Source organism: Cupressus sempervirens, chromosome 9, assembly GCF_028749045.1.
Source record: "Cupressus sempervirens isolate cs-2001-9-10 chromosome 9, ASM2874904v1, whole genome shotgun sequence".
Taxonomy (NCBI): Eukaryota; Viridiplantae; Streptophyta; class Pinopsida; order Cupressales; family Cupressaceae; genus Cupressus; species Cupressus sempervirens.
The window spans coordinates 279,056,429-279,078,017 of NC_143126.1; the positions used below are offsets into that span (position 1 = coordinate 279,056,429).

The 21,589-nt window shown below is 37.1% G+C and overlaps 1 pseudogene across 1 annotated transcript in view; it reads right to left on the reverse strand.

Moving 5' to 3' along the window:
* Positions 1–349: 349 nt before the first annotated feature.
* LOC149538524 ((S)-coclaurine N-methyltransferase-like) overlaps positions 350–21,589 on the reverse strand; it is a 111,921-nt pseudogene continuing 90,681 nt past the window's right edge. The window contains exons 6-8 of the transcript XR_016356073.1: positions 8,830–8,912; positions 1,509–1,567; positions 350–1,377 (exon numbers count right to left, since the gene is read on the reverse strand). The product of XR_016356073.1 is annotated as a (S)-coclaurine N-methyltransferase-like (transcript). The remainder of the gene's footprint in view (positions 1,378–1,508; positions 1,568–8,829; positions 8,913–21,589) is intronic.

The window sequence follows — 21,589 nt, forward strand, 5'->3', positions numbered from 1 at the left end:
ACACCAATCATATTTCTAAGTTCATTACTTCTAAGGAAGTCCCTGATTTTAACTACAATGAGAGAAAATGCTAGTCTTTACTGCAGTCATTCTAAAAGGTTCCTACCTAATTGCTACCAAGATACATCTTGCATCTAACATCAAGTTTTAGACCACCTCGTAGCCAACATAGATCATTCAAAAGGCTAAGGCTTACTATCTAATCATCACTCAATCATCATTTCAAATTAGTTGAGTTCTAGGTCCAACAAGCTCAACCATTATTACATAAAAGGTAGATAAAAAATTGAAGTCATTGTAAATCATTTATGTAGAACTCATATTTCACACATATTTGTGCCCATCTATCTTTGAAGGAAGAGGCCCCACATTGTAAGCCCATTGCAGCATGTTATAATGCATTTCATGGTTGTGAACAAATGAAAATGTTATGTTGTTTTTCTGTTGCAATTGAATTCCATTGCATGTATTTACGTATTCAGTTGCATACTTCGATGATCATCAATTGACACTTCGACCATGACTACAAGTTTTCACTCCAATGACTATTAATGAATTGGCAAGTACCTATTCACTTACCAATGGAATTTCTTTGTAACTCTGTTAGGATCAAACATTTCATTTCAATTGCCCTTCATATCAGTGAGCACCTACATACAACTCATAATACTGCACAGTCCTTGACACTTACACTTAAATTGCATTGCCATTTTCTACAAGAAGAGTACTAATAACATGCTAAAAGGTTCGCTTGTAAATATGCATGTCTACAATCGCTTGAGCATTCTTGTTCATTTACATCTACCATGTTCACATTTTTTTTTATCACTGCTTAATAGGGCCTTCCATCTGGTATGAAAACTCTCTATCCTTGAAGCTGGTAATAAAAAATGTGAACAATTTATTCCAATAAAGTAAGTCATTAGATACTTATAGTTTGGCACTCTTTATTGCTTTCCTTGGCTTACTATTTTGCATTTGTATACCATATAAATGTGCTTTTAAGAATTGCAGAAACTAATTTTATATTTAAGATTGACTAAATAGAAAATTCATTAAAACCCAACATCCAAGGTGAAATTCAGTAACGTTCCTCCTACCATCTGAGATCTTAGGGTTGATAGATCTTAGTTCTCTTTTCATATGAATTCTGACTTGATGTGGATATCAAGATAACCAAATCCTCACTTCTTTTTAAAAAGAAAATGGGAAACCATCCACTCTTCTCCATCATTGTATCCAAAAAGTTCTGCAACTGCAATGAAAAATGTTCGCCAGTAGACCATCCACTTTTTAGCTGAGTCCGCACCATATGTATCAATCAAAATTGGATAGATAAATTTTATATTCTTGTCCATATTTTTTAGCCATTCTTCACTGCAAATGCGTAAGAAAAATTGGAATGCCACGGACACAAAATACACTCAAATCAGAGTCAAATATCAAACTGTAATTGTAAAATATGATTCATGCAATAAAAGATGACTAGTAAAGGAAATCCTGAGTACCTCGTTCGAGCATAGTGTTTTCCATTTACAAGCCACTGTTCAATGACTGAAACATGTTCCTACAATTATAATGAAATCAGTAGATCCGAATTGTACATTAGTCACCATTGGTTTGTACCACTGGTTTTTAATCAGAATTATATTCAATATTCATTTTCATCATTTACCTTCAATGCACTTGTTAATTATCTTGATAATAAATACTTGCTTTAATAAATCTTTCTTTCCAAAGTTTGGTATGTGTGACCTGATGGAAAATTACCGTTGTTCATATCTTTTTAATTCAGTTGAAATAGGAAGCATTACTGGAAACACGGTAAAACAAAAACTAACTCATTTTTTTAACATAGATCTTAGCATTTTTTATAGTAATCTGTTTAGAAGACTACGATTGTATGATACAAATACAAGATATCTAGTTTCTTGAACCCATTAAAGAAAACATAAGCAAGACTTAAACCAATTGATCAAGACTCATACTAAAGGTATGTATATTCAGTGGATACATGGGACTTTATATATATGTACTTGAACAATTTGTTACCTGAATGGGGTAGTAGTTAACACCAAGTGAACAATATAAAATATCATCATGCAAATGTCCTCAGCCAATAAGGTCCTGGCAACTAATCCTTAATGGGATCAAAGTATTTCCACAAATAGTTGAGAAAACGGATCTGAGGAAGAACAATCCCTAACATCTGAGACTAGAGAATCATTAATTCAAAAGAACCCTGTTCCATATTTGTATGCTATAACCCCAGATTCAAACACCCTTACTCAGACTTGGATGCACAAGTACTCAACAACTCTTAAATGCTAATCTAATATCTGCCTACATAATACTAAGAAAACACTATATGATAGATAGTAATCTTTCAATATGAGACCACTCTAGAGTCCATACATCCAAGATGAGAATTTCATAATTTTCATTTTGAAACATAATGGACAACAGGTTTGATAAATGAATGAAAGAGTGTCCTAGAAATGAAGTTGAATGCACTGTTCTCAAGATCAGATAAAATTGTGCATCCCATAATGCTCCCCTACAAACAGGAGGGTGGGATGCAATATTCATACAGAACACAAGCCAATGTGTTGTACTACCATTTGAAAGTATGATATATTGAGATGTATCTTGATATATTGAGATGTATCTTGATATATTGAGATGTATCTTCTGAAACTTAAAGATAAGGACTTCTTCAAAGTGACTTTTTGATATGTTTAAAAGTTCATGATCCTAGTTAATGAAGATTCATTGAGAGATACCAAAGTCAAAAAATTGGTAAATAACCTTGAGTTGCCTCTCCACTAATCTATAGAAGAACCTCTCAAGATCACATCATTTGAAAACTTGCTCAATGAGTTCAAAATCTAGAAGCAGAAAACATCAACATGAAACAGATGATGTAGGGAGGTCGTACAAGGGTGTATATAGACAAGGCCACACAGTGAGGGAAAAATGGAGAAACACAAGGCAGTACAGATGTTCATATGGGTAAGTCTGTGATATAGAAGACATGTTTGGAGCGGGGAGTACAACTGGAGGGAACAATCATTCATGCAAAACTTATAGATCCAAATTTATGAAACAACACCAAACAATAATAGAGATCAAACACAAATAATCCTTCAATTAATATATGCCAAAAGATGGTGCTCCGATTTGCCAGATTCGAGTGAAAAATGCAGGCAACAGAATAGGGTTAGGGTTAAATCCCACCGAAACCGGAATAGCCAAGTAGGGAAGATCTTTCACTTCCGAAATGGTGAAAAACAGAGAATCCCAACTAGAATTTGTAGTACAAAGAAATAATCCAAATTGCATACCTATGACTACCTACAAGCCGTGCTTAAATACCCGTTGAGGAAAACTTTCCAAGAGTAAAAAGATAGCCGACAGCTACACAAAAAATTTCTCATTAAATATGCAATAGGCTTACCTTCCTAGCTCAATACAATTCCAATGGCACTACCACTAGCATCACAATCCACCTCGAACACTTTGTTAAAATCAGGAAGTGTCGACATAGGTTGCTCTGTCACCTTCTTCAGCAACTCAAAACTCTGTGCAGCTCCTGCAGTCCATTTGAACTCCTTTCTATCCCCTCTGTAATGCTCTTGTGTCCTACGTCTCCTTTGGAAAACAATCCTCCTCTATCAGTTGTCGAAGAACTTCACCCGATGATGCTATTACAAAAGTCGTACGGACTGTTGGTAGCAGTATGGATGTGAGAAGGGCTCTGTACGGTTACCCAAGGAGGATAGAAACCATACAATGTGCAGTGTACGATGAGCAAGGAAGATGACTTATGATATTATGAACTAGTCGTATAGTCTCCAAGGATGGCTGTACGGTATCTAAAGAGGTCGTATGGTGTGCATAAATGGTAGTAAAGTATGTAGGGCTGACCATAAGGTACGCAGAAAGGGTCGTACAGATGATGTAGGGAGGCCATACAGGGGTGTATATAGACAAGGCCATACGGTGAGGGAAAAATGGAGAAACACAAGGTAGTATAGATGTTCGGATAGATGTGTTTCAAGCGAGGGGTACGACGGGAGGGAATGATCATTCATGCAAAACTTATAGATCCGAATTTATGAAACAACACCAAACAATAATAGAGATCGAACACGAATAATCCTTCAATTAATATATGCCAAAAGATGGTGCTCCAATTTGCCAGATCCGAGCGAAAAATGCAGGCGACAGAATAGGGTGAGGGTTGAATCCCACCGAAACCGGAATAGCCAAGTAGGGAAGATCTTTTACTTCCGAAATGTCGAACAACAGAGAATCCCAAGTGGAATTTGCAATACAAAAAAACAACCAAAATTGCATATGTACGACTACCTACAAGCCGTGCTTAAATACCTGTGGGGGAAAACTTTTAAAGGGTGTACAAAGATAGCCAACAGCTACACAAAAACTACGAAAACAAAACAAAAATAAGTCTGAGATATATTAAATCAATCGGCCCATTAACAATAGCTTGATTAATAATTTATTTTATAACGAGAACATCACACCGTCTCAATGTTTCAATAAGGGGTGCACAATTACTACTGATGAACTTCCTATAATAACTAGCCTAACCATGGAATAACCTCACCTCAGTGGCAGACCTTGGAGTAGGCCATTCCAGGATGGCCCTCACCTTCTTTGTGTCCATTTTGAGATCTTCAACTGATACAAAAAAACCCAAATAGACTAACTCCTTTTTGACAAAGCTACACTTCTTCAAATTAACCAACAATTTCTCTTCCCTAAACCTCTCAAAGACACTACGAATGTGCAAAAAATGTTCATTCACAAACTTACTTAAAATCAAAATATCTTCCTAATAGACAGTAAAAAAAATGCCTAGAAATTTCTTTAGTACCTCATTCATAAGCCACATGAAGGTGCTCGCGCATTGGTCAGTCCAAAGGGCATGACTAACTAATATAGACCCTCCTTGGTCTTGAATGCAATCTTCCACTCATCTCTCTCTCTTATCCGTATCTGGTGATAGCCACTCTTGAGATCTATCTTTGTGAAGTACTGAGCTCCACTTAAGCAATCCATAAGATCATCCATCCTTGGCAAAGGAAACCGGTACTTGATAGGTTATCTTGTTTATAGCCCGAGAGTTTGTACACATCCTCCTCTCCATCCTTCTTTGGTGCCAGTACTAAAAGTACTGCACATGAACTCAAGCTCTCTTGAATCAGACCTTTCCTCAACAACTCCTAAACTTGTTTATTTCAACTCCTCAGTCTCAAGAGTCATCCTATGTGCACCCTTGTTAGAAAAACTAGCTCCAAGGACTAGATCTATTTGATGACTAATTTTCCTTATTGGCAGCAACCCTTTTGGGACATTAACAAGTATGATATGTTCATACTCACTTAATAGACCTAAGACTTCAATTGGAATTTCATTACTACCTTCCTTATCCTTTCTAGGAATTAAAGAATAACACATATGTTGATGTTTTATGCCATCCGAAAAAATTCTTCCATCAACAAGACATACCCTAGTACTATTGTATACTTTTTCATCTTCCTTTATCAAGGGCTTCAACTTGTGACGAACTCCTTCCTTCATTGGAGAATAGGTGTTTGCACGACCATCATGTATAGCACACCTATCATACTACCACGACCTTCCCAACAAAAAATAGCATACATCCATCAATATGGTGTCACAGAGAACCTTGTCATGGTAACTCCCAATCTTGAACTTCACCAAACATTGTTCACTAACCAGGACCTTATGATCATCTTGCACCTAGGCAATCCGATATGGATGGGGGTGTTTCTCCCTCTTGAGCTTTATCTTTGAGACCATCTCCTCTGACACCAACTTGTCAGTGCTCCCACCATCAATGATCACATCACAACATTTACCCTCACACTTGCACCTAGTATGAAACAAACTCCTCCTTTGCCTAGGTTCAGTCTCACCACTCAGCAAGACCCTTTTATTAACCAAAACCTCTCCTCTTTCTACATCTTCTGAATGCAATGACTTAGCATCATCATTCACATGAGCAACCCTTGCTTGACCAACTCTCCTATTTGTCCTTCCTTGGTGTTGAGGGCATTCATAGGCTCAATGGCCTTCTTTGTTGCAGTGAAAACATGTGCCACAGAAGCCTCCTCTTCTTGAACCTTGTCCACATACTCTACCTCTTCCTCTTTGGTCTCCAAAGTTTTAATCATGGGAGCGGTTGAAACCCTCATACCTTTGGTTTTGGCCAGTGCCCACATCTTCATTTTTCTTCTAGTCCTGATTTTGGCCTCCAAAAGACCTACCACCACCCCTTCCTCCTTGACCACGCCTTCTTTTCTTTCCATTAAACTTTTTGTTTAGCTTCTCCTCAACTCGCAAGGCAAATTGGTATGCCTCTTCAATGCTAGTCATTCTAACCAGACTTAGCTTCTCCTAAATGCTAGGTCTTAACCCATTAAGGTAACATGCGACCTTCTCCTTGTTTTCTTTTGCATGACCTGTCCTAATAAGGACTCAGAAAAACTCCTTTGTATATTCCTAGATAGGTTTTCCCACTTGCTTTAACCCTTACATCTTCTTGAACAAATCAAGTTTGTAGTCAACAAGAATGAACTGCTTCTTTAGTTTCTCCACCATGCGATCCCATCTTGTGATTTTCTCCTTCCCTTTTCTATTCCTCTCTAACCGAATCTCGTCACTAGATTTTGGCATGGCCCTTTAGTTTGGCCTTGACAAACTTAACCCTATAAGGGTCCTCAATGTCCTCATACTCAAAATACTCCTCTAGCTCATTGGTCCAGTCGATCAACTCACTCGGGTTTAGATTTTCCGAGAACATGTTGACATCGAGTTTAGATATTTTTGCCTAGCTTTGGCCCTAAAAAGATTCTCCTTCGCTTGGTTCAGGACTTCTCCTTCTTCTCCTTCCAGCACAACATTTCCTAATTCATCTTCCACCTCACTTTCATCCCTTACAACAAGATTCATCCCTCTACGGATCTTCTCTTGCAATGCCTGAACTTGTCTTTGGAGGGCTCTAACCTCAAAGGGAACACCTCCATCCCTTCCACCACGCTTTCTTCATGGAGGCATCTTCTCACTATCTCAAAACCCACAACCACACAGTCCTAGTGCAAATTGCTTCACAGTCGACGCTCTGTCTACACACTCAGGAACTCCCGCTTTGATACCACTTGATGAGGGCACAACCTAAGCAAAATGAACACAATAGGAAACAAGGCTTTTATTATCAAAAATGATATCCAAGTACATTCATTACAGCAAAAAAAGACTCAACTATATGCCCTATGGGCTTGCAACATAATTAGATTCTGGAGAAAAACCCTTCCCATAGTACCTTCTCTCAAACTCCACAAAAACTGCCCTTACAATGCAAGAAATGACCTTAAGTAACCTGAATCAGGTTTAGGATTAGGAATACATTTTAGAATATGTCATTTAGCATCCACCGCTAAAGCAGAAGGTTCTAGAAGACACGTCAGAAGTTGATGCAAAATTAGAAGAATCCAGAAATGGTGGTCCAACTTTTGGAAGGCATAACTTTTGATCTGTGGCTCCGATTGATGAACCATTTACATTTCCGAAAAGCTCTCTGAGTGCTCTATATGCCTATAGATGTTATTTTCTCATCCGGCATTTTTGGTCATGTGCAGGGCCATTTAGTGCCTCGAATCTGACTTTGAAGTGTTCTCAGGTCTCCAAACAACTTAAAACTGCAATAACTTTCACACCCTAAAGCCTTTTAACTTGATTATTTTTTGGAGTGCTTGAAATTACAAGTACAATCATCCCTCCAACTCACACCCTCTGAATCATCATAATTATGGCTTAATTACAAAATAACCCATTTTCTACACTGACACATATCTCGAGGTGCTCAAAAATACTAACCCAAAAATCTACTAGTGGAACTATGAGAGTTGGATCCTCTATTTGGCCCGAATGGGTATCTAAAAATACAAACACATTAAACAAAAACTGACACTAAGCATATTTTGGGGTGATACAGGATTGCCCTTACACCACTGGATGCTCCTATATCACTTAGTCAATGTTATTTATTCTAAGAAAATATTACCCCTGCTCTATTATTTGTATCCAGTCCAAAGTGGACTAGAAATATTAAACATTGGCAGTCCATCATCATCTCTAAATATCCCTCTTTTTCTACTAATCCAAGAATCTACAGTAAAAGTGATCTTAACATGGAGGTTTCTTCCATATATGCTGACTTTTTCAGTCGATACCTGCCAAACTCAAGATCTGGTACACATTGACTCCATTTTATTAAAGAGAATGTAAACAAACAATCTAGAAAAAAATGGTTGTTATTAAAAGAGCTCTTGAGACTTTTCTTCCCCACTTGATTTCAGCTACCATGCAACTACACCTTATGAGAACTATTTTATTTAAATAGAGACCATTTATGCTTATCCTTGAAATTTACATGAGCGATCATCTTGAAGCTTACAAGTGATAATCATGGTTGCCAATTGTCAGTTACCATTAATATTTGGTACATGCATTTTTATAAAAAAATCCATGCTGCACAATAGATGCTTCAATGGGAATATGTTTAGGGTTATGGTAAAACAAATCAAATCAGTGTGTGCATAAAACTGAAGAGGGTACCCGCTACTGATTTGTAGTTTAAGTCCAAAATATATCCTTTTCTTGTACATGTCAAATAGTAAATTATAAGGTATTATGATTAAATTCTTGACGGAAGGAAAATGCTTATGAATGATTAAAAAGTTTGAACATATTGAAGAAAAATACGTGGTGAATAAATACCTGGAAAAACAAAAGTAAGCTCGCTGATGGCATTGTTCCACCAATAAAAAAATATCTTGCCGTCAATCATCCTCGTTGATGTCCTGCCATTTATGCATGAAAAGGTGTTTCAACACTTTTTTATACACTAACCATCTTAACAAAACAAGTCATAGAAATCTTAATAAACCCATTCAATGGTGCCTACAAAACAAAGGAGCTATATTTTCATGTGTCTCTGTTCTTGTTATTTTCTTCTAGACTAGCACCATATGGAATGTCAGGTAGGGAATGCATTTGATAAGCTTTGCAAAGAGAGAAGACAAGAAAGTACTCTTTGCAGAGTCCCAATGTCAAATCCACCCCACAAAAAATATTTATTTGGTTTTTGCACTTTCTTTTCAATTTTAAATTGCAGATACCATAGCAACAGTTTGCTTGTTTCTGCGCTTGACAAAAATATTTGTCTGCAGAGTTGTGTGTATCTATGTATACTGATTTCTTACCACAATAATAGTTCAAATAAAATATAAATTTGATCTACCAAAACATCCTATGCTATTATATATTTTTTGAACAGAAATCTGTAGTTCGTTAACGAGATTACAGAGATATTGCATTATAAACCTGCTACAGAATACATGGAAACGTTTGAGCTCATTTCTAACCACACAAATAGATCCTTCGGGGAACCTTGAAACTTTTTTATATCCACACTGCATCCACAGCCTGTAGTAACTGAAATAAAAAAATAAATCCTCCATTTATGCCTTGAAATCACCCAACTAGCATTCAAATGACTCCAATGAAGCTTAAAATTAGACAGCAGGAGGCAACTGGTATGGACTGAAATCTATGCCTGGAAGTGTCTTTTTCTGCCGTCCAAATCACTAGGTTCAACTCCACATGTAGCTAATAGTCTCGGGACAGATATACATGACTTCTAATGCCCCAATACAAATAAAATGGTTCCAGCATCACATAAAGCAACGAATAAATCTCAACCAGGAAGGAATTTTTCACCATCAAAATTAATATTCTCTAGAGTGCTTTCATCCCCAATAAGGCTGAGATGAACCAAGTCCAATCCTATAGAACCACAAGGGTTTCAACAGAGAGGAAAAAAAAGATTTGCACAATACAAATGAGCTCCCTGAACCCCCTCATATACTTTTCCCACCAAGCTTTCTCTAAGACTCTTTTTTAAAATAACTTTTCCAACAAAATCTCCTTTTTGGTCCAAAAGACCCTATTATTAAAACAATGATAACTTTGATAGGCAAGTTCCCTATTTTGTGCATACACGATTCACAATTTTCATCCTCTATCCAATGAGTTATTACACTAAGGTAATGTTTAAATTATTTTGATCAAATTAACTCTGGTTAAACAATTAAGTTATAGCCAATAATTCCCCTAAGTTTTGCGAAGTGTAAAAAGACATTGGCATCAGAATTTGACTATTTTTTGGAGTGATACTGATGATGAATTCAGAATAATGAATAATTAAGTCTCACTAGATGACTTTCTATTAATAGGCACTCTCTTCAAAAATCTTGGAGATCCCACCAAAAGCTGAAGTTTACTTTGGAAAGTGGCATGGCAATCCTCTAGACCAATTGAACTCATTGCAAACAAGAAAATCGAAGCTAACTACAATGCCAAAGAGATCAATAATGGGGACATTATATTATTGTAGTCAGCTAAGGGCACAATAGAGCCTAGGTTGACATTGGTTAGTATCCAACCCAAATAAAGGTAAGGAATGAGGGTTTTAGGTGTCTTTATTATCAACTTAAATATAGAAAGTGTATTTGTCGTAAAAACCAACAGAACATACAATATCACTATTCTATCAGATATAAAGATACCAATTGCAATGAGGTTTATCCCTACATCTCCTTGTATTGATTTTGGAGGATGAAACAAAATAAGCATGCGAAAGGATAAAAATTGCATGGCTCACCTAAATGCTTAAGATAGAAAACTAAAACTACTAAACTCACTAGGTTGCTAAGGTGACTTTATTACAAAAGTAAAACCTATCTTTGAATAATCCTTTAATATTATAGTTGAGGTTTGTTGAACTCAAACAAAACAAACTAACATAAAACATATGTGATGTCTCCAAACTTTTAACAAGTGCATTCATTTTAAATAAAGTTGGTAAGGAATGGAAAACTTTGTCTTCTATAACCATCTATCATATTTGCATTTAATATACTTTGATGGGTCAGCAAAAACAATGGCTAGGACTTGGGTTCAAAAAATTGACAACTACTTCCAATTGAACCCAACGAAAGAAGAGAAAGCCATCAAATATACAGCCCTTCACCTTGTGGGGTGGCACATAAATGGTGGTATCACTGGATGTCACCTATGGGACATTTTAAGATAACCTCTTACATAGAATTTACATAAAGGTTAATATAATAAGTCAACAACAAAGATCCAGAGCTACACTTTAAAGAATTGACTCAAATTAGACATAAGAGGTTGATTGAGGAATACATCATAGAGTTTCAAAGGATCTCAGTTTTTGTTGTACATTTATTGGAGAGTCACTTGATTGTACTCTTTATGGATGGGTTACGAGACCCTCTAATTCATTACAAGATTCTATCAAAAAGGCAAGGCACATGGACTTAGGCCCGACCAAAAACAAACCCTTGCCTAAAGAAGTATCACTCCCAAGGCATTCAATGCAGCTAGCAGAGAAACTAGCCCAAAACTTAGGTTTGATGTTTAAACAAGGAGGTTAATGAGGAGACCAAAACTATACTTTACTTGCAAAGAGCCATGAGTACTTGGACATGGTTGCAAGGCAAGGGCCAAATTCACTATATTGAAGACCTAACAATGATGATGATGAAGACATTAATAGTACTATCAATGACTTTGATTCAGAAGGTAGGTCCTCAACAAACCCAAAGAGAGAAGGATTTTTCGCTTCCCTAGAAGGATAATCTGAATACACCTTCCAAGTCAGAGGTAACCTAGATGGTAAAGAGGTAAGATTCCTACTAGATAGTGGATCAACTCACAATTTCATCAATCAAGATTTGATCACCACTACTTATAAGTAACAATACAAAAAAAAATCAATTGATGAATGGGACATCCATAATCTACAATACTATAACCCCTTGAGCTCACCCTTACCATGGAAGATTATTCCTCTAAAAGTCACTTTCATATTTTAAAAGTAGGGGTTGTTGATGTACAAATAGGTAGCTTTAATCAAGATTTTGAGCAACAAACCTTCCAATTCAACATGCAAAATTAGAAATAAAGGTTCCATAGGCTAATGGAGGATAAAATTTCAAGCAACTCCAATCAGCTTATGACAAAACCAAGATCAGAAAGCAAAAAAAGTCCACAATTTGGACCACTTATATATTCAGACACTTCTACTCCGTCACAAGACTAAAAGATGTCTTAGCCAAGATCTTTAGGCCACCTAGTGAAGGGACATTCCACTCACCAACTATTGAAGTCTTCAAGAAAAGGGATGGAGCCACTAGATGTTGCATCAATTGAAAAAACATGTTGGCAAGATCAAAGCAGTCCAATGGTTGTGGACAAGTCTTTTTTAAGGTGGGGTTGTTGGAAATATTATGACAAGCTAAGTTACTGAGAGGGGAGGGGTGAATCAATAACTTATAAAACTTTTATCCTTGAATAGAAATTAATCCTTATGTATATTCTGATCTAACTACATGCATGAGAAACTGAAAACATGAAAGCATACACAACACTTTTAACACACGATTTGGTGACCTAGAAACCTTCCAAATAGAAAGTAAAACTGGGGTGGGGATAATACCCACAAGCTTTAGTACTGTAGTATAAAGTTGGCATGTTAAGGCTTACAATGATCCCTATTAGGAGCAATAAGGACTGCTAGGTCCACCTTGCAAAAGGATTTACAAAAATACAATAAAGTACACAATAGGTAAAGAGATTTACATAAGACTGTTAGGTCTACCTTGTTAAAGGATTTGATTGATCCACCTATTAGGATGAAACAATAGTTGATCTCTGATCTGCAACTTGGTTTGCTGAATGAGATTCCTCTAAGTGTACAAATCACCTTGCTATGATAGATGAATTTTTGCTGCTCCTTATACTGTTGTAGCCTTTGTAATTCACTCTTCTACTCTTATTTTATGATTACATTACTTCACTTCAATTCTTTTGATGTGATACAATAGATTCCATATATATCAATCCAATTACATAATTAAAAAGTCGGTCATAATACAAGTTTACACAAATATTACAAAGTCGGCCAAAGTGTAGAAACTCGGGTTCTGAAGATTGACTCGGTGAGGTTGTAATACTCGACATCCACTGTCAATGGTTGGCATCATCATGCACTCAATAGACATAGAAGCTCGGTCCATTCTAATCACTTCCAAGTAGTCTTGAACTCAATCTGCATTGGTCACTCAGCGAATACTATGAAACTTGGCATATAAACTGAATCACTTATTCACATTGCATAGTGTTGATGTGAGTTTTGTATCACTCCATAACATATTAGTAATTGAATATGCAATATGGAGTATCAAACATACAATTCCTCTCTTGAAAAGTCAATGCTCATGGGATAAGAGAATAACTCCAATGTTCCTTACACTTGTGGATACTCGCTCAGTTTATCAATGTGATTTGCTAGTAATCACATAGGCAGCCTTATGCAAATTGTTGAGGATGACTTGGACTTTGGTGGGATGATGGAGATGGTGGTTTAGTGTGAATGTTAGATGATGTTGGTGAGAAAGTGATGGTGGGGGGGGTGAATGGTTCTATGGCTGGTATCTTTCTAACTCTCTTCTCCTAAATTCTAAGTCCTAAACTTCTTGCTATCCTACTCCTACTCCTGTGGATGGAAGACTAGCAAATGGACTGGGATCAAATCTAATGAAAGTTAACCAATGGCTCCACCTTCACAGATGCAATGATTCAAAGGAAAAATAAACTAGTTTACCACACAAGGCTGCCCAACAAGCCGCTAGGATGCTAGTGGTCTACTATTGATCCCTATCAAACATCTGCTAATGCTACTATGCAACTATCCATCTACTTTAATCTTACTTAGCAACCTAAAATGAAATTTGCTTCAACAAGTTTGAAAGAAATTTACTCTAACTATTTGGAAGTAGAAACCATACAATAATACGAAAGGCTCTTAATCACCATGCAAGTCACAACAATGAGAAAGAAATAGCAAATTTTTGCATTATCTTTGCAACAATTTTCTCCGACCCTTACAAATGAGAGCAAATGGCCTTATATAGAGGCCAAAATGTACAATCGATGATAGAGATAAAGAGGCAAAACCGACGATCCAGATTGAATCTTAAAAACCCTAATTAGGGTTGCCACCCCATCAGCCAATGAGAAGACACCTCGCCAATGGACCAATGAAAAAAGTGTAAAAGTGGCAACCAATGAGAAGGCACCAAAATAGTGGCCAATCACAATTAGGCACTTGTCCTATCCTAGAAGAAAGAGAATTTCCACTTGGGCTTACATCAAATGATCTTCTAATATAACTCTCCCTTTTTGTTTCATTCTTTTAGCTAAGGCAATGAACCTAGCTAGCCTTTCATTGATTTCTTCCATGGGAGGACAAGGTGTGTACTTTATCTTGAGCTCCGCTGATTTCATCATGTTGTTTGCTGCTTGTAGTGTCTTCTCATGATCCTTTTCATACTCTTTTGCAAATCCAATGAAAGCATTTAGGGAGGAAAGGGTGTTCAAATGTTTTTTCTTGATAGCAACCTTTCCTAGCTCATCCAATCTCGATCCAAGTCTTGTCTCATTGATATCCTCTTCTCTAATGTCTTCAAAATCAAGCGCCATCACGACGTCGCTCATCATGGTTGAAATGGAAGTGTTGACGCTTGGGCTGTGTTGTGCAACTACCTTTTGTATCTCTTCAAGTGCTCTAAATTTGGTAGTCAATGCAACAAACCAAGATTCAACCGTACTCAATCCTCTCTCATCAACCAACTTGGCCTTCTCCAAATATGCCTCTGGTAGCCCAATGAATGCCTGTAGCCTGGGAATAGCTAAATCTTTGATGGGAAGGAAATCCTTCCACTCTCCTTCAAATAATCTGAACTTGTCTCTAACAGTCACTAATGACTGGAATGTCGAGATCATGGAAGGCAAGAAATTTCGTCCATCTTGGATTGTATCATGGATCCAATCCTTGACTTCATGTAGCTGATCTGTTATCTCTTCTAGGTTGCTCCCACTATCTTGAGGAAGGGTTTCCTGGTGCAACTGTTGGATGGGCTGGCAATCTCTCCAATATTTGTTCTTGGCCTCCAACTTTACGATCCTTTCATTTGCCTTCCTCAACCTTTCTCTGATTGAAGCTATACCTTCCTGAATCTCTTCACATTCCATATCATCTGTGTTTCTTCCCAAGTTGTGTTCTACTATCTCATATTCCTGGGCCGCAATCTCATCCACTACCTTATTGACTGTTGGTATAGCAACCTGAACCTTTCAGTGACCATCATTGTCGCTCCTGATTACCTTTTCCACTGTCTTTATCATTTTCTTTTGGTTCTCGCTATCACCCTTTTTTGTTTAATCCTTGGATGTCTTCCATTGTTTGGGCAGTTACCACCTCGCCTTTTGGCATGAGCATTTTCCTTAACCATAGTGGTGCCGTGCATCTCCCCAAATCTGGATTTGGTTTGGCTAACAAAGCATCACCAACGGCCTCGAGTGCCTAACTTATTGCCTCAATGTCAATTGGCCCATTTTCTTCTCCACTAGTTACTGCCATATCATCTTCTTGTTGGTTTTCTGAGAGGGGAGTATTCAGTGCTCTCACTGTAACCACCTAATTATGAATCAGAGCTTACCTCTACTGCGGCCCCTTTATCACTTGAATTGACCTCTTGACTTTTAGCCTCAATTATGCTCTCTCTTGGAGTTGTATGTTGTCTCTTGGCTAGAGGTTTCGGATGTTCTTTGCTCTTCTCAACCTCCAAAGCCCTTTTCTTGTCTCTGGCTGTTTCCTGTTGCCGACTACTTCCTCCACCCTTCTGCCCAACTAATTCTGTTGTACCATCTTTTGGCTTCAACTTCTCATAGGTAAGGGGAATCCTTTGTCTTTGTAGCCTCCTTAATCTTTCATTATACCACGACTCGGTATGCAAATCGACTGCCTTGGTGACTGTCTCCAAGGAAGGATCCTGATGGTCATCCCAGTCTACTAGATTCAACTTTGTTCCTTCTACCGTATCATAATCTTCTCTCAACACATTTCCATCATCTTCTAGTTGTTCGGGAATATCAAGGCCTCTCCATTTGATATCTCTCATCATGTTCACTAACAATCTTGAGAAAGCAAGCTTTCTCACATGAAAGTCATCCTTGGCATTGGCCCAAAAGTCCTCAATAGTGGGAACATGCTTGGATGCATTTCCATGAGATACCTTGATAAGACCATTAGGATCGAATCCTTGCCTTGCTCTGTACCACCCTAGATGATACCATTCCAATTCTTTCTCTGCAGCTGCAAAGGCGGCCTGATTGGGACAACTATCATTGCCAATTTCGATTGAGAAGGTAATCCCTATCTTACCTTCATTTCTCATTATTCTATCATAGTGCTCAAGTTGCCTAGCCAATTCCATCAAAACTAACTTGTCGGGTGGGTATCTTGGAAGCCTCTTGGGACAAACTATGCTCCCTACTACTCTAATGTAGGTGAATTGCGGAAATTGGATGAACCAACTCCCAAACTTCTTTATCTTTGCTTCTGCTTCTGATGAAATTCTCTTAGCAGGTGCCCCTTGTAATACCCTTACTGTCTTCATGGCAAAGGCATCACAAAACATTTTGTAATCTTTGTTGTTGTGCAAATGAAGCTTTGGATAGCATTCATGCATCAATTACTGCCTCGGCTCCTTGCCAACTTCTCTTAAAGCCTTAAGTCCAAGACTCTTATACAATCTATCAATTAGGTAAAATAGATAGGATCCCATATAAAATTGCTTTTGGTTTTGTACTGCTCTGAGTTGCAACTCTAGGTTCTCACTTATGATCCTAGCCCAATCAAATCTTCTTTTCCCCTTTTCAATTTCATCAATGAAGAATTACATCCAGTTTTCAAATTGCGTACCTTGAGCTAGGCCCATGATTCGACTGAGAAGCACAATGAGATCTTCATATTCTAATTTGAAGTCCGCCACTATAAGCTTTGATGACTTAGTTATGCCTTTCTTTCCCTCGTGTAGCCAATCCTGTTAGATGTGTGAAATAGGCCTCCTGGTTTTCCTGAAATGATTTAGCCACCTGATCCATCATAACTACTGTCATACTCTTGTACTGGGGAATGTTAAATGTTTCTTCAATTGCTTGTCCGTCAATATTGGCCAACACCCTCTTCCCTTCATTAAAAATGATGGATTTATTGATCAGATCAAACCTGAATGCACACTCCATAACCAATTCCGGACAGGGCAATGTAGGAGGAAAAACCGTTGCGTGTACAATTCTGCTTCTGTATATCTTCTTTGCCAAGGGGGATTGACCTTCCTTTAGTCTATCCTTTACTTGTATCATGTTTACTATACCGACATTGGTATCGGTTTATTCGCTTCATTTTCGAGAAGAAAGTTGTTTTGGACATCATATCCTCTTTGTCTTTCTTAGTATTTGTTCCCTTAGGATTTTTGCTTGCACTACCATCCTCCATCTCGTCGCCCTATTATGGGATGGTAAAGTGGTGGAAAATGAATGCAAGAAGAACCAAGGGAAATAATATCTAGACAAGAATGAAAGAAGGAAGTCAGCTTAAGTACCCCTTTCAACTCTAAATGATTAAAAGTCACTTCTACCAATAGCCGGATATTTCTTTTGAAATTTAGGATTAGACTTCAAAAATTTCAAACCCCTTGCAAAACTTGAGGCTCTAGCTGAAAAAAATCAGAATTTAGTGCTCTCGGAATTGTCCACCATTTGCCCAAAAATCAGACCCTTGATCATAATAATCTCCTTCAAACAAAATTGTCCAAACTAGGGCAAAAATCATAGCTTCCAAGCAAAAGTCAGAATTTGCAAAAATCATCCAACAATGAGAAGTTTCCAATCTGCCCTAGGGAAGCCACCATGCATGAGAACTTTTCCCTAAGAAAATCGCCAAAATGAAGGGTGTCTAAGTATGACGGATCTTGCTGCCCTTTGATATTGAAAAGTCGCCAAAGAAAAGTGCAGATCTGCCCTCTAAAAATCGCCAATCATAGGGAGTAGCTCCAAATTGTCTTTAAAAACTTGCCAACATAATGTCCATCTGCCCTAGCTGAACGAAAAATCGCTCAAGGGATGCCAATCTGCCTTAGGAAAACACCAAAGTAGAGAGAAAAATCTGCTCTTAGCCAAATCACCTAAGCACCAAAGAGGAGGAATGAGGAAGGAGGAAATGAGAGGAAAGAGTTTCCTCTTATACCCAACTTGCTCACTCTCCTTAGCTGGCCAATTGGGACCCTAGGAGCAAAAATAAATAAATTAGAACACAAGACATGGTCCCTAATTAAATGCTTAGCCCAAAATTAACTTTGCCAAGATGAAATTTACTTTTAAAAATTGCCAATTAGACCAAACTTGCAAAAAAAAAGTAAATAATGCCTTGGAGATGTTAAATGTTTCCATTTAATAATGATTTAGTAATTAATATGTCATTAAAATCGGATTTTGGCTAGCCAAAAGCCATTTTTCAATATTAAATTACCAGCTTCATTAAAGGCTTAAAATTTTTTAAGGCAATTTTAATCCATTATAGCCAATTTTTTGCAATTCAATTCAAATTGATTTTGCCAAGCAATTTTCATTTTTGACAAAAATAAAATCATTTCTATAGTCTAAAATTGATTTTGTAATTTGATTTCATCTTCACAAAATTAATTTTCTCACTAAAAAAAATTTTAAGATTTTCCAGAAGACTGAAATCTAACAAAATTTTAATTTTTGAAAATTATCCAAATTTATACAATTGCATTAAAATTTTCAAACAAATCGTTCTAAGTACAAAATTTACAATTTTATCCTGTCAAGTGTTGCTTTTGAAAAATTTGTCCGGCCTAAGGATGAAATTGGTTGTTCTAGAAAATCAAGTTGAAACCGGGTGAAAATAAATCTACCCCTCTCCCTATTGGCCTGAAGGTGTCCAATACGTAAAATTTTCAAAAAAAAAAATCGAATCAAATTTTTTTGGACAAATCCAAAAATTTTCCAAGGCGATTAAAAAAGGGGGGGTCCCCAAAATTTTGGGGCGATGGTGTGAAAACCTCACAACACATAGCTCGGTCAATGCTATTGCCTCGAGCTTGATATAAACTGAATCACTTGGTTAACATTGAGTAGTTCGGTTAACACTAGACTCGCATCACATTAACTACGGACTTAGTAAGCACTGCACAACTCGATTTGCACTGGTAAACTCGACATACACTAAGATGCTCGATTTACATTGCTGATCATCACCTTAGTAGTAACTGCTCTATGCAAACTGAAATCTATCCATAGGACTCGGTAGCAACTATAGAGCTCGGTAACAACTGAAATGCTTGGTTAAATCTGTCCATAGGACTCAGTAGCAACTGTAGAGCTCAATAACAATTGAAATGCTTAGTTAACACTATTAACTGTACAATATGCTCGGTATAAGCTTACAATCTGAATAGTGTATGTCACTAATAAAAAACATGACTGGAATGTCAACAATCTCCCCCTTTGGCATTAGTGACAAAAACACTTATCAGTCAAAACTGAATTCAAGAATGTTTAACATCTTTATCCATCACCTAATGTCTCCAACTTGGTAGAGTATACTATTTTTGAGATCTTTCAAAATTGGTTTTGAAAGAGATATGTTTTTGTACATGGTAATGCTCCCCCATACATAATTTACAGTATACTATACATACAATATACATTTTCCCGACAATTTCCTTTCAGTTTTCTCCCCCTTTTTCTTTTTACATCTAATTCAATCATCTTATAATTTCTCCCCCTTTTTGACATTAATGTCAAAGAATTATGCAATCTTTGCATAGTAATGCCAAAATGAGACAAGAAATCTAAGTGTACCTTCAAGATAACCGCCAAAGTCTTGTCCCAATTCTCTTGCAAAACCCTGCATGTGTGCAATGCAACCTGCACTTCTGCTGATAATTCAATCATGTGTTCTGTAATAGAGAAATTATTGTCATGGATGAGCATTTTTGAATGTTCAATATGCTTCTGCAGTGCATCCATGTTAAGGAGAATCATATTTTGAATATTTATCAATGTAGATCTGATTCTTGCTTCTTCTCTGAGCAGTTCTACCTACATATCTATTAGAAATCTGATCTTGTTGAATGAGCAAAGCTAGAACTCGGGTCAAGCTGTAATTGATGTGCACTTGTCTTCAAATCCTCATCAATTTTTTACAATGTCTCTTATTTCTTTTGTGAAACTTGATGTGTCATATAATTTGCCAAAAAGTAAAGATATATTAATGCAAGAGGTTTCCAGAGAGCCTAAGATAGTAGATAGCTCTACTTGATGAATGGCAATTTGTTGAGCAATAAGTTATAAAACTTTATTCTCTAACTTTTCTCGGCTTTATGCAATAGTTCATCCTATCCATCCAAATCTTCATTGTATTTCTAGACTGCCTCTGCCAACTGATACAAAATTGGTTGAGAAGTATCAACCTTTATACCTAGAGCCTCTGCTAGAATGTTCTTTGCATCCTCAATGATCTTGAACTCTTTGTTTCTTTCTTCTCTTAGCCTTTGCTGCTTGGCTTTCTTTTGAAGAAGTTCACCAAATTGTTGCATCTAATCAGGATTTAGATTTGAGATGTCCCATTTAGGAATGACAATCTCCTCATCAAGATCTATATTCTCTTCCTTTTCTTTGCCTTTACCCAAAAAATTTGTGCTCGGTTGAGGCTTGGTCTCAACTATCCTTGCACTTATTGCTTGCATACTAGGAATGGAAACAATTGTTGAAATAGTAAGACTTGTTGCAAAAATAGATACTGCACTCATTGAAACGCTAGTGGTAGGAATACCTAGTGTAGACAAAACTAATGTAGAAGGTAGAACTTGCAGCTTAGTAGATGAAGTGTTAGGCACCATTATCAATGGAGTACGGAGCTAGACTGGTGCAAAGATTAATTGGATGTTTGTGCTTGTAGTGCTGGTCATAGTCAATCCTGTTGAGGCTGTCTCCGGGCTTGATGTTATCAGTGTTTTGCTAGGAGAGTGAGGAAGTGAGGCTATAGCCGCTGTAGCAATCTTAACTGGGTCGATTTCCTCAACATCTTGTATCTTCCTTGATAGCCTCCTACTCCTGTTCCTCTTCATTATCAACATTATCAAACTGAGTTACTTCTTCATCATCTTTCTCTTCATCCTTCTCCTCCTGATCATCATCATCTTTATCACTTCTACTTACAACAAAATCACTTGGTTTGTGAAGAAGATAAATATTCTTCCATGTATTTGTGGCGTTCTTCACAACATGCTCTATTTCATTCAATAGAATAAGACAAGTATTGAATCTTAAAGTTAACTTTTCTTCATTTTTCTTCAAAGATTCTTTTATCTCCTTATCATTCAAAAATGGCATAAGTTTCCTTAAGGTATGCTCATAAATATCTTTTGTAGTTTGCATTGCATGCTCCCATCTTGGCTTGATTTTGTTCATCAATGCATCTGGAATCTGCTGAGTAAGTTGATCAAGTGGGTACTTCCAC